The sequence below is a fragment of the Schistocerca nitens genome, chromosome 2 (genome assembly GCF_023898315.1).
Source record: "Schistocerca nitens isolate TAMUIC-IGC-003100 chromosome 2, iqSchNite1.1, whole genome shotgun sequence".
Lineage (NCBI taxonomy): Eukaryota > Metazoa > Arthropoda > Insecta > Orthoptera > Acrididae > Schistocerca > Schistocerca nitens.
Genome location: NC_064615.1, coordinates 386,682,873 through 386,695,795, shown reverse-complemented (window position 1 = coordinate 386,695,795; position 12,923 = coordinate 386,682,873). Strand labels below are relative to the sequence as shown.

The window sequence follows — 12,923 nt, the reverse complement described above, 5'->3', positions numbered from 1 at the left end:
GCAATTTCTTCAGTTTTAATCTACAGTCAGTAACCAATAAATTGTTGTCAAGAGTCCACATTTGTCCCTGGAAATTTCTTACAATTTAAAATCTGGTTTCAAAATCTCTGTCTTGCCATTATATATGTGTCTCCAGGTCTCTTCCACACATACAACCTCATTCTTGAACCAAGTGTTACCGTATTTACTCGAATCTAAGCCACACTCGAATCTAAGCCGCACCTGAAAAATGAGACTCGAAATAAAGGAAAAAAAATTTCCCGATCTAAGCCGCACCTGAAATTTGAGACTCGAAATTCAAGGGGAGAGAAAAGTTTAAGGCCGCACCTCCAAATCGAAACAAAGTTGGTCCATTGTAATATGAGACACAATTTAGGTCGAATGAAAGACGATACAGCTACAGTAGTTTGGTTCGAGTCGTAAGCTTAGCAGTTAAGCTTTACCAGGTAGCCATTGCTATGCGTCAGGCGCTCCGTCCGTATTTATACGGGTACCCTTCCTTTTTCACGTGCTTCGTCTGGTTTGAATCGATTGCTTATTTTGCTTTGATCTGATAAGTGCCGTTTTCTTTGTTATAGGTGTTTACGTCACTCTAAGCTGAAAATGCATTACTGTACTGTGTAATGCATTGTTTGTCGCATTTTGATAGTGCGTGTTTACGGCCTGTCGCCGCTCGCGGCATGACTTGCTTTTGTGCGCGCTACCGCCACTTAAAAAAAAAAAGAGGAATCGTCTCATTAGCGAAACAATGGCAAGAGACTGCTATTTGTTGTTACTTACACTGCTGCTTTCTTTGATAATGATCAACAAGAACCAAATGCGTAAGATAAAACATGCGTATGATAGAACATGTTCTGAACGAGAGTTTTGCGAAAATTTTCCTCCGTTTGAAAATCTTTGCGGCCGCTTCTTTAGTACATCAAATTCTGCACAGAAATTAGTCATCTTACATTTAAAATCTAGTCAGTTGCCGTGCTTCATTTCTGACTGTATCACTATTAGGCATAATAATAATACGAATATAAACATGACACGATATGTATATTCTTCCGCGTTTGCTGTTGTCTCACTCTAGTTTCGTAGTTTATTACGCAGACAGGATTTAAATGAGATAGCAGCAAACACAAAAGAATACATGGCAAAATGTTTATATTCGTATTATTCTTATGGTGTGATTCACATTTCATCAGGTTCCTATTAGCAACCATCTCTTCTCACAGGTAGGAAAAAACTCGGAACGTAGAGTTGGCCGTATTGGCAAACATTCCTAACAGTCTTGCCAGTCGGATTTTCGTAGTACATTGAAATTCTGCTACATTCGAAGATGAACAATACAGAATTTGTATTTACTTCGTTCGATAATGTATGAAAATGCAGTGGTCGAAACTCGGGGCGGAGAAAAAAAAAAGCTCGTCTTCTACCTTTTTTTTAAAATTTATTTTGGCGCCAGTATTTATCTTTGTGCCCACAAAGCACGCTTGTGTAGCGCTACATATATTCGACGGCAGAAGTTAGTTGTGGCGGCACCTATCAACATTTTTCAGAACTTCCGCTTGCTTTGCACTCGATTCTAAGCCGCAGGTGGTCTTTTGGATTACAAAAACCGGAAAAAAAGTGCGGCTTAGATTCGAGTAAATACGGTAGCTATGATTAAATTATGCAAAATTCTACCAGGTGGCCTCCTCTTTCATTCATTTCACCCAGTCCACATTCACCTACTATTTTCCCCTCTCTTCCTTTTCCTACTATTGAATTCCATTCCTTCATCACAATTTAGCTGTTGACTCCCTTAACTATCTGAATAATTTCTTTTATCTCATCATACATTTCTTCAATCGTATAAACTTGTACTAGTGTGGTAGGTGTTTACTTTGTGTCTATCTTGGCTACAATAATGTGTTCACTATGCTGTTTATAGTACTTTATTTGCGTTCCTATGTTCTTATTCATTGTTAAATCTACTCCTACAGTACCTCTATTTGATTTTGTATTTATAACCCTGTATTCATGTGATCAGAAGTGCTGTTCCTCTTGCTGCTGTTCCTCCTGCTTTCATTATCAAGCACAATGTCAGAACTGCCTGTCTGTTGGCTTTATCCTTCCAAAAGCTGAACTGATTGTCATCTAACAGCTCCTTAATCTTTCTTTTTTTTTCCCCCGATTCTAGTGTTGTATTATTCTTGTTGGTAGCTTGGGTGAATGAGCTATTAAGCTGATTGTGTGATAGTTCTTGTTCTTATCTGTCCTTGCTATCTTCATGTTTGTGTGGATAATATTTTCCCAAATCTGATGGCATGTCTGCAGTTTCATAGATTCTACACATCCACTTGAATAGTCAATTACTTCCACATTTTGTGATTTTAGAAAGTTCAAAAGAATATTATCTACCCCTTCTGCCCTATCTGAGTGTAGGTCTTCCAAGCTCTGATAGATAATGACTCTAATACTGCATTCCCTATGTCTTTTCATATTGACTTGCATTTCTTTTTCTATCATGTTATGTCATCAGACAGACCCCCCCCCCCCCCCATTCCACCCCCCTCATCCCACCATCCCAGTCTGCTGCCCTCTCATAGAGGCTGTGACAGTGTACTCTTTCCACTCATTCCCTCTCTCTCCTCTATGTTTAATAGTGGAATTCCTGCTGCAATATCAGTATTGCCACCTTTGCTTTCAATTTCACCAGAGTGTCTTGACTTTTCTGTATGCTGAATCTGCCCATCTGACAACCACTTCCTTTTTGATTTCTTCACTTTTTTCATGCAGTCATTTCACCTTGGCTTCCCTGTATTTCCTATTTATCTGTATTACTAAATGACTAACCCAGTACATGGAGCATGGTCCCAGTTTCCAGTTACCTGCCTAATGGATTGCAGGGACAACAACAATTTGATTTTCATTTTGTCATATAATTATTGCCTGATTTTAAGAATATTAAGTACTGTTGTGATCTAAAACAATTAAGAGGTATAATCTTACATTAAAGGTTTTAGGCAGTTAATCAAATATTACAGTTAGAAGCTGTTTATATGTCTTGAAGCAGCATAACTCAGTGTGAAAATTATCAAGACTATATTCATCCAGTATAAAGCACTTTATGACTCCCAACTAACTTTATACATAATTTCAAACCTTTATGAAACTCTTTGTTACTGATATCTCCGACAACATTGGGAAAGGAAAAATGTTAATCACTTATTACATTTTTGCTGTTCGTGCAGTAAAACTTCAACATTTGGCATGTCATTTTAATTTATTACTTTTTCAGTACTATCTCTGTTTACAAAACGTCTTGCAGACAGTATCCACATATACCACTGAATGTACCTGGAAAATTGTATCATTGTGCAATACGTAGTTCAGGAGATATGACATCATTAGCACTGATATGTTTGAAAAGCTAGCTTAAGTAGTCAGATGCTTGAAGCTGTTTTATACAGTAGAATGTGATTCTTGAAAGAATCAAAGGTAGGGGGTTACTCATTTCATACCCGAGTGACTTATGTAGATGTGTTCCTCTCTTTCTGCAAACATTTTTGTATTTACTTCTTTCATTGATGAAGTGGGGTATTTCTTATGGTACACAAGACTTCTTCATGCTTATGTACCTTGTAGGTATACTTGTCTCTCCAACTCCCGTGGCTGCCCTTTATAGAGATGTCCATTCTACTTTAACTGAACAGCCTACTGTGGTATTCATTTTCACAGTATCTACAGCCAGAGAGAACTTAAATGCATTTCATCATTCCTCAGTACTTTAGTATTCCACTTCTCTTCATCTTGATTCTTCTTGATTATCCTGTTCAGCTTCAGTCTACTTTTCATCATTACTAGATTGTTGTCTGAATCTATATCTGCTCCTAGGTATGCCTTACATTTCAATATCTACTTTTAGAATCTCAGTTTCACCTTGATGTAATCCAGATGGAGTCTTCCCACACCTCCAGCAGTTTTCCAAAAATACCTCCTCCTCTTGTTATTTTCAAACAGTGTACAATATCTGTTCAAAAAATTCCAGAAAATTCATAATCTCACACCAATAGTGTGTTGGAACAGAATGCAGTTGACATGCCTGTGTTTAATGTGTTGAGATTTTCTAATTTTCCTATCACATTCAAACTTCTGACAAGCAAGCTCCAACTTAACTTGTAGAAGGTTACCACTTTGTTAGTTAGTCTTTTTTTCCCTCCTTGTGGCCATCTCAGCCTTCTTGACAGTCACCTCCTCAAGATCCAAATGAGGAACTAATCCACAATATTTTGTCATTGGAGAAATCACCATGACATTTCTTTCAGTTAAAGGCCACATGTTCTACGAATACACATTAAGTGTCTGCAATGCAGTTGTTTCCATTGTCTTCTGTATCCTCATGCCACTGATTATTGCTAATTCCTTCATGTTTTAGAGACAGTTTCCCACTCCACTGGCAAGATGTTATCCCGAAACACTTCTCTCCCCTCATGGACAAAACCCTTGGCAGAAAGAGCATGACTCCTTATACTGAAAGTGCTCAGCTGCCATTGCTGATGAATTTTTTCAAAATTCAAGCAGTGGTTGGGTTTGATCCAGGAACCATAATGTCAAAGATGCTACTCCTAGACCAAGGGTCAGACAGTTTTGTATTAAACCTCAAAACTGGTTTTTCATACACAGTGCAAACAGCAGTCAAGATATTTGCCACATAAAATTTTCTGTTGTATTTAACTGAGTTTCAACTAGTTTCTTGAAACAAAATATTAAATGGCAAATTACACTTAAAAATGTAAAAAAATTATTGATTTTGGCATCTCTTACAACATTGTATGAAATGTCTCACCTAAGGCCTAAAACTTCTTACCTCAGCCTTTAATTTTCAATGTAGCAACTTTGCTTTTTGCAGAATAAACTGCCTTGCCAAAGGGATCTTCCCATGCAGGGGGCTCTATTGAAGTGAGTTCATCTAATGTTTGTTCTGAAGATTAGATTAGATTAGATCAGTACTTGTTCCATAGATCACGAATACGACGATTCGTAATGATGTGGAACGTGTCAGGTTCATGGAATATAGTCCTTCATATTTAATTGTAAAATTAAATTCCATAATTCAAGTTTTTGGAATACTAAACCTGTGGCTGGACAATTAGAGCCCCTTGGTAAGGTTAGAATCTAGATTAGATGACTGGAATGATCTTTCACAAAAACCGTATGGTTATAATTCCGGTTAACATCTCCGTTAGGGATACTTGACATAAAATTTAGGCCACAGTTATTAGTACACCTTATTTCTGGTAATTTAAAGTTACTTAGAATACCTTGAAAATAATGTTTCAAACTGAAAATGCAGCTTGGAACCAGCTGTTCCACTGGTAAGGGAAAAAGTTTTGCTTTTGTTTTGAAAGATTGAATATATTTTATTTTTGGTTACTTGTGTTTAAGAGGACAGATTTTACCATTTTTACAACTTAGCTTAAATCAGATACAATTATTGCCAAGGATTTGTCATCATGCATTAACTTTTGTAACCAATACTTTATGTGAATCAGATGATCACCAAAAGTGATTTTAAAACTTTCATAACTACTGTTGGTCACAAAATGGTTTTTCTGGAGGTTGAGCTTGTGTGCCATTTCAGATGGAGGCTCAGGATGTACCAGATCAATAGGGAATGAAGGAATTTCAAACAGCTGGCCTCTGTGGTCTCAAAATACAGGTGCCACATCTGTTTCACTTTAGATACTTTTTTATATGCTATAGATATTGATAATTTATTTGCACTTTGACAAATAGTCACAATGACCTGAGAAAACTGCTATCATAATCATATTAACCTTCAAGATGAGATATCGAACAATTCTTTTTTATGCATTTCCATGTGTTATAACATTGTTAGCTAATTCTACATAACTAAAAAGTCATTGCAGACCTACAAAACTTCTGCAAATAAACAATGGTATGACACTAAATATTTTACAAAAAGCATAAATTAAATGAACTACGTATTTTCTAATATGGCTGATCTCAAATAATTGCTTCATCCATTTCCTCATTGCGTCTTGTGATAGCACTACACATAATCAGAGAAAGTGCACTAGTCAAAAACTGTCATTTATTCACTAATAAGTCATACTGCAGCAACATGTCTGCCCATTTCGTTTGCTCCAGAAAGGCTCTGCTGGAACTCTAAATTCCAACTTACTTGTCAGTTAACTGGATCTGATACTCAAATCTGTTAATAATGAAGAGTCTTTTAGACACCACTAACACTCCAACGCACAAATTTATAGCATCAAATGGCAACTTGTGAACAAATTATGTATGTGTTACTATGTGGAAGCAGTTTGCTGCATTTTATTATTTAATGTACTTGCACCATAGAGCCTCCACTGGTATGTCCCATGATTAGAAGCAGTTTCTAAAAACAAGTGTGTAGAGTCAGACACATCAGTAAAAAGTATCATTACAGCATTAATCCTACTAGAATTTCTGCAAATTTTGTTTAAATCTGCTTTTTATGGGGTATATGTTAGGCATTTGTAAACTACCCCTCCCTCACATTTGTTGATTGTCTCTGTCTTTATGGTTAACTCTTTTAATAAGTTTCGAGAGGAATAAGATTTACAATAAACTTTTTACCTATCTTCTTTTCTCGTAGTCGCATACAGTTCTTCACATCTAGGGGCTGATTCTTGAAGCTGAAATTTTTGACATTATAGTTTCTCATGGTTCCAATTGACATAAGTTTGAAGTAACCCTGCGCTGTATTTTTTGTTTTCACACTGTCTTTTGAATTTTCACGTTAACAAAGCCGAAATTACATTGTTATTCCAAAATCTAAAAACACGTCCGATCACATCAGAGGCATGCCCACCACAACATCACTCTGTGGCAGTAACAATATTCCAAAGGGTTTACAGATTCTCTTGACAAATGAATTTCTATTAATTTCTATTATTATTTTATAAATGAATCCAGAAATAAACAGTACTAAATTTTGTAATTAACAATAGAAATTTTAAGCATACCAAATATTTCATAATTTCAAATGTTTCTAAAAGAAATTATTTTCAACTGTACATTCGGAGCTAGCACATATCAACTGTAATAAAGAAAATAAAGTAATTTCTTCTTATGGTATCGATTACTTCTGTTGGGAAAAGTAATGCTAGAGGAGGGTTTCCTTTTACAAATTCCAGTTGTACACCTAGAATGCTTTTCTTCCTCCAGCACAAGAGTACTCACGTATGTCACTTTATTAAGTGCACTGCAGATTGTTACAATCAGACTATAATAAATGTATGAGAGCAACTAAAAAACATGGACTATTTACATGCTGTGGAACAAGACATGCTGTACAACAGTTTTATGTTAGCAAAGAACTGACTGCACACTACACAGTATTGCTGACATGGCTTTAAAAGCTCATGACACTAAACTATATCAATTAAAAAATACATCAAGATTGCATAAAACAGGAACAGCATAACAACAGAATACCGGAAGATAGAATAATAAAACAAGGAATCATTTATAGAAACCAACAGGAAAGAGAGATGTAGAATGACTAAGGAACAGATGGTGTCAGTGAAGATGGAGCAGGCTGTAAATGCACTCCATTAAATGAAGAAGAAGAAATTATAAATCATCATTTACTACAATGTTATAAATGTAAGATAGTAATTTTAGTAATTAGTCCATGTAGTAGTTTTGTACTGATTCATTGTGAGTGTTTTGATGCAGGTGATGCTAGTTGTGGTACGAGGTACCCTCCGCCATGCACCATATGGAGGATTGCGGAATATGTATTTGTATTTGTATTTGTATTTATTTATTTATCCTGTGGATCACATATTGTACAAAGTACACATGATATAGGACAAGTCATTTTTCTTAACAAGTATGTAGTTTGGAGAAAAAAAATAGGCAATGGACTGCCATTTAAAAAAATGTACACAAAATTGTTCATTGATGAATATAGTAACTTCACATACAGAGAATACAAACAATTTACATGGGGAACTAAGAAACATGTAGGCAATGTAGTGCTACTTTAAATTTACACAAATAATCACTGAGATTACAGAATAGTGAAAATGTCAACTGGAAACACAACAGAAGGACAATGTCATTTAAAAACTACATTAAACATGAAATTAACATTGAGATTTCACAGACAATTAAGTTTTAATACTAATAGAATGTGTACTTGTACATTCAAAAAGCGAGTTAAAAAATTTTGGGAAGTGAAACTGAAACATAGTTGTGTATAGTAGAAATTAGGTTATTATTTTGCCTACAGAATGTTTTACTCTAATCACAGTATTTTACAAAGGAACTTTATAATTTTTCATTTCCAGGAATTCTTGTACTGAATAGAAACAGTGCTTTGTCAGAAATGCCTTTAGTTTATTTTTAAATATTGGATCTGGAGCAGTTTTTATTTCTGGAATTTTATTGTGTAATACGACACCCAGATGAGTTATATATTTTTGGTATAATGATGTCCTTGAAAAAATTTGATGGATATTAGATTGCCCTCTGGTATAATGAGCATGTATATCATTGTTTTGGATTAATGTGCCTGTTCTTGAGAGGTATTCCCTGGTGAATAGGATTGTTTCTTGAATGAATAGGGATGGGATGCTTAGAACATTAAGTTTTATAAATTGACATTTACAGGATTCCAGCTTTTTGAGGCCACAGATTATCCTCAGTGCTCTTTTTTGTAGTTTAAATATATTTGTGCTGTGAGTTGAATTTCCCCAAAAGATGATTCCATAGCAGAGCAATGAGTGGAACTGTGCATGGTATGCTTGCATTAGTGTGGATTTACTTGTAGTAGATTTTAGTATTCTTAGTCCATAGCACAATGATGAGAGTTTCTTTGATAAGTTGTTTATATGTGTGTCCCATTTTAAATTTTGTTGGACCCATAGACCCAAAAATTTGGTTGCATTTACATTTTCAATTTTATCATTATTTAACTTTACTTGGATAGTTTTTTGATTGGATGTGGAAATTAGATGGAAGTTGATACATACAGTTTTCCCACTATTAACAATTAGGCCATTTTTGTTAAACCACTCAGAAAGTTTTTTCATAGAGTTATCAGATATTGTCTGAAGGGATGTATGTAGATGTAGATGTAGAACCGACAATAAGTCTGCAAATCCTTCTGTGCACCTAAAAAGCATATTCTACCCAAAAGAGTTAGTGGATTGCACAATTTTACTCCTTTGCATGTGGAGTACTTGGTTTTGCCTAAACTGCAGTGATTGTTTTTCCAAAGCAGTTTTTGGATTGTTTCCTCTGCTTGACACTGTGGTTTCAAAAATTGATGAATTTTTCACTAGAAAAGCAGTCATATTATCATATCAGTCCTTGACTCTCGACATTATCTTTCTTTTCCAACTCTGTTTGACTGTTATAAAATTTGTTTATGAATATGTAGCATACAAGCTGTGACTATAAAACAGTATACTGCTGAGTCTCACCATGTATGTGGTCTGTTCAAAAAATTCTGGAACTTTGTCACAAAATTTTTCTATGGTTACCTTTTACTTATTGTGCACAGTCTCTGAAATACTCTCCTCCAAAAATGATACAACACTCCCAACACCATTTCCTCTTTTGGAAGCAACCTTGGTACACCTCTTGATGGATCGCACAAAGCACCGTTGCAGAATTTATTTTATCTCAGCTATGATTGCAAATCTTCATCCTTTCAATGGGGTTTTCGACTTTTGAAATAGAAAAAAGTCCACAGAGGCCAGATCTGGAGAGCACAGAGTAGGAGGTAGGACAATGGTTTTGATTTTTTATGCAGTAGTCACACACCAACAGGATGAATTTGCAGGTGCATTATGTTGATGCGAGAGCCATTTGCTTCTCACATTTTCTCACAAGCATCACAACACGTCCCCATAGTACCTTAGATTAACAGTTTGTCTCTGTAGCATGAATTCATGGTGAACTAATCCTTCAAAGTTAAAGAAAACTATCAGCATGGCTTTGTCATTTGATCTGACCTGACAAGCTTTTTTTGGTCTTGAATGGCCTTTCCCGACACTTTGTTAACATCATCAGAACCATAGAGCCATGTCTCATCATCAGTTATGAGTTTCTTAAGGAATATCTTGTTCTCATTTCTGCAATCCAAAAGCTCTTCACAGATTGTGAGGCAAAGGTCTTCCTGGTCTTGACTCTTGAGCTGTGTGACGAATTTGGCAGCAACACACTGCATTTCAAGATGCTGTGCAGGATTTCAGACATGATCCAACCAAAATGTTACATGTTTCTGCAATCTCTTGGACAGTCAGTCTTCCATTGGTCTGCACAATTTCACTGATGTTCCTCACATGAGCATCGTCAGTAGACATCAAAGGGTGTCCAGAATGGGTCATCTTTAACTTCAGTCCAGCCACTTTTAATTCTTGTGAACCATTTGTTCACTGAATATGGCTTAAGTACTCGTCACGATAGACTTCCTAATCTTTTGGTGTGTCTCTTTTCTTGAGTTTAACACAAAATTTAATGCAGCTATGTTGCTCCTCTAAATATGCCAGCTCGAAATTTGCAAATTGTGCAGCACAACATTCTACTCAATGCAGCCCTGAACAATAACTAAAAGACATACAACAATGAAACTTCCAGCAGTTACACATCACACGCCTGCATTTGCAGAGATGTCAACTGCATTTCACTCCAACACACCATTGGTGTGAAATTAGTAAAGTTTCAAAAATTTTTGAACAGAACTCATAATTACAGCTATGCAACCAATGCCAGCTAAAAGTACAACCTCTCTATGAATTTTTAGAAGTTCCAAACTATGCACATTTTTTAGTGATGTTATGACCAAGACATGCAAGGATCATGATAGTACTACATTGCCATAATTTGCATTTACCTTTAGGTGGAAAATGTTCTCTTATCCACCACCTGACATATCAGAAGAACATGATTTGTGAGTGCTATGATGTACAGTTGTATTTGTGTGTACTGCAGTCTATACTGCTAGAGTGCTGCCAGAGATAGTAAAAAAGAGATGTTTTGCTGATATTTATGAGCTGAAAAAAAGATATTTTTAAACTACCACAAATAAAATTGTTCACCTGGATATCTCTCTCTTTCCTAGTATGTAACCAGCTGTTCTAGACACACTGTTTATTTCTGCCCTTCCTATCACCAGAGCTGTCAGTTAACCTCAGGAATGGAGGGCATGTGTGCCATCACTCTTTGAACTGCCTAAACTTTATTCTGTGTGTTACCATATTTGAGCTGTTTGTGCCTTGTGTTTTCTTAGGTGCAGCCAAACATTTGCATAAAGAAGTGTGGAGAATGACCTAAAAACCACACTTAAGATGGCCAGTATATCAGAATTTGTGTCATGTGAAATTGTTCTGAGTCTGACCCCTCCCTGTCTCTCAAGATAGTGCAATATTCAAACAACACAGGAAATGTTCATGTTTTCATTGCAGATGTAGTATTAAACAGATATTCTTAAATAACACACTTCGTTTTTTTTCTTTTAGGCATGAAGCTTCACAAAGGAGTCACTATGAGGTTTCATTTCGAACAGAAGAGACTGAAGGTTTACTTTTATGGCACAGCTTGGAAGAAGATTACAGTGGCCACTGGGCATTAGTTGTTGTTGGAGGGTACATGCAGCTCAGCATCAGTCACCACAGTTTTGTCATAGCTAAATCACAGGTGTGTAACAGAATATTATTAAATAAAAGTTTTTGAAAGCTTGAAAGCATATTTGCTTACCACAAAAAAATTCAACACATTTTTTGCATTTGTCAAAAGAGATTCTTGCCAAACATCTCTTGCCAAATGTCTCTTGAGAAGTGTATAATGTTCACATCATTAATTTATTTCATTATAATTATTTCCTATAGCCTTAAAAACTAAATCTGTGATGACTAAAAAAACTTTTATTAAGAATTTGTGTGTTATTTGTTTATCAGTTCTGATTATACTTTGTTAGTCAGTCTCATTCTTAATTAATTTCTTCATAAACTATAGATGAAATTATCACCAGAACAGTACATAAAGAATCAGACATTTGGAAGAACCAAACATTAACAAGTTAGGTTTAGCTGGTAAATTATAAGAAAGATCACATTAGGAAATTTAAAAATAGTGCATGTCAGGTTAGATTTGCAGTTTCCCATATTTTTAAATGATTTTATGATGCCTTCAGCTGGTATTTTTCTTATTTGATGTACAAGTGTACAATCTGGGCCTTATGCCATTTTCAAGCATCTATATGTTGAATGTGTTAGCATCAATTATGAATTTAACATAAGACCAAGTCATATTCCAAGATACACTATGAGAATTATAACTTACTTTACAGAAGACTCATCAATGGTAAATTATGCTACATACATCTTGATCCTTTATTGTAATTATGGCTGCATATAATTGTCATAAAATAAATTGGAAATATTTTTTCATTATATGGGAGCACGTTACTTTTGAGCAGTTGTTGCAAATATCTTATATAGAGAGTTGATGTTTTCAACATACATGTACTAGGAAGATTGTAAATTATTTTACAGAAATTCTTTAGTGGTACATTATGCCATATATAGGCTTACTAAACATCTGGGGTTAGCCCAGACAGTCCTGGTTTTTTTAGCACTGCCTGGGGTAATGTATGGAGTTGCAAAAACCCAGAGTTTGAATGCTATTTTTTTTTCAAACTTTGGACCTATATTTCGAAATCTTATTTCTAAACATTCTGTTATGGCTGTGCCTCTCTCAGCTGATTTTGGAGCAAGTGCTGACGATGTGGAGGCATCGCTATCAGTTGCAACACAACTTTTCAATTAGTCATTTGGCAACACAACAGGGGCAGTGTGTTTATGATGTTCCTTTTTGTGTGTGTGTGTGTGTGTGTGTGTGTGTACATTCTTGATCATTTCATCTATACTCAT

The 12,923-nt window shown here is 35.5% G+C and overlaps 1 pseudogene; it reads left to right on the top strand.

Moving 5' to 3' along the window:
* The window catches only part of LOC126235042 (agrin-like), a 350,234-nt pseudogene that overhangs the window by 301,987 nt on the left and 35,324 nt on the right, over positions 1–12,923 (top strand).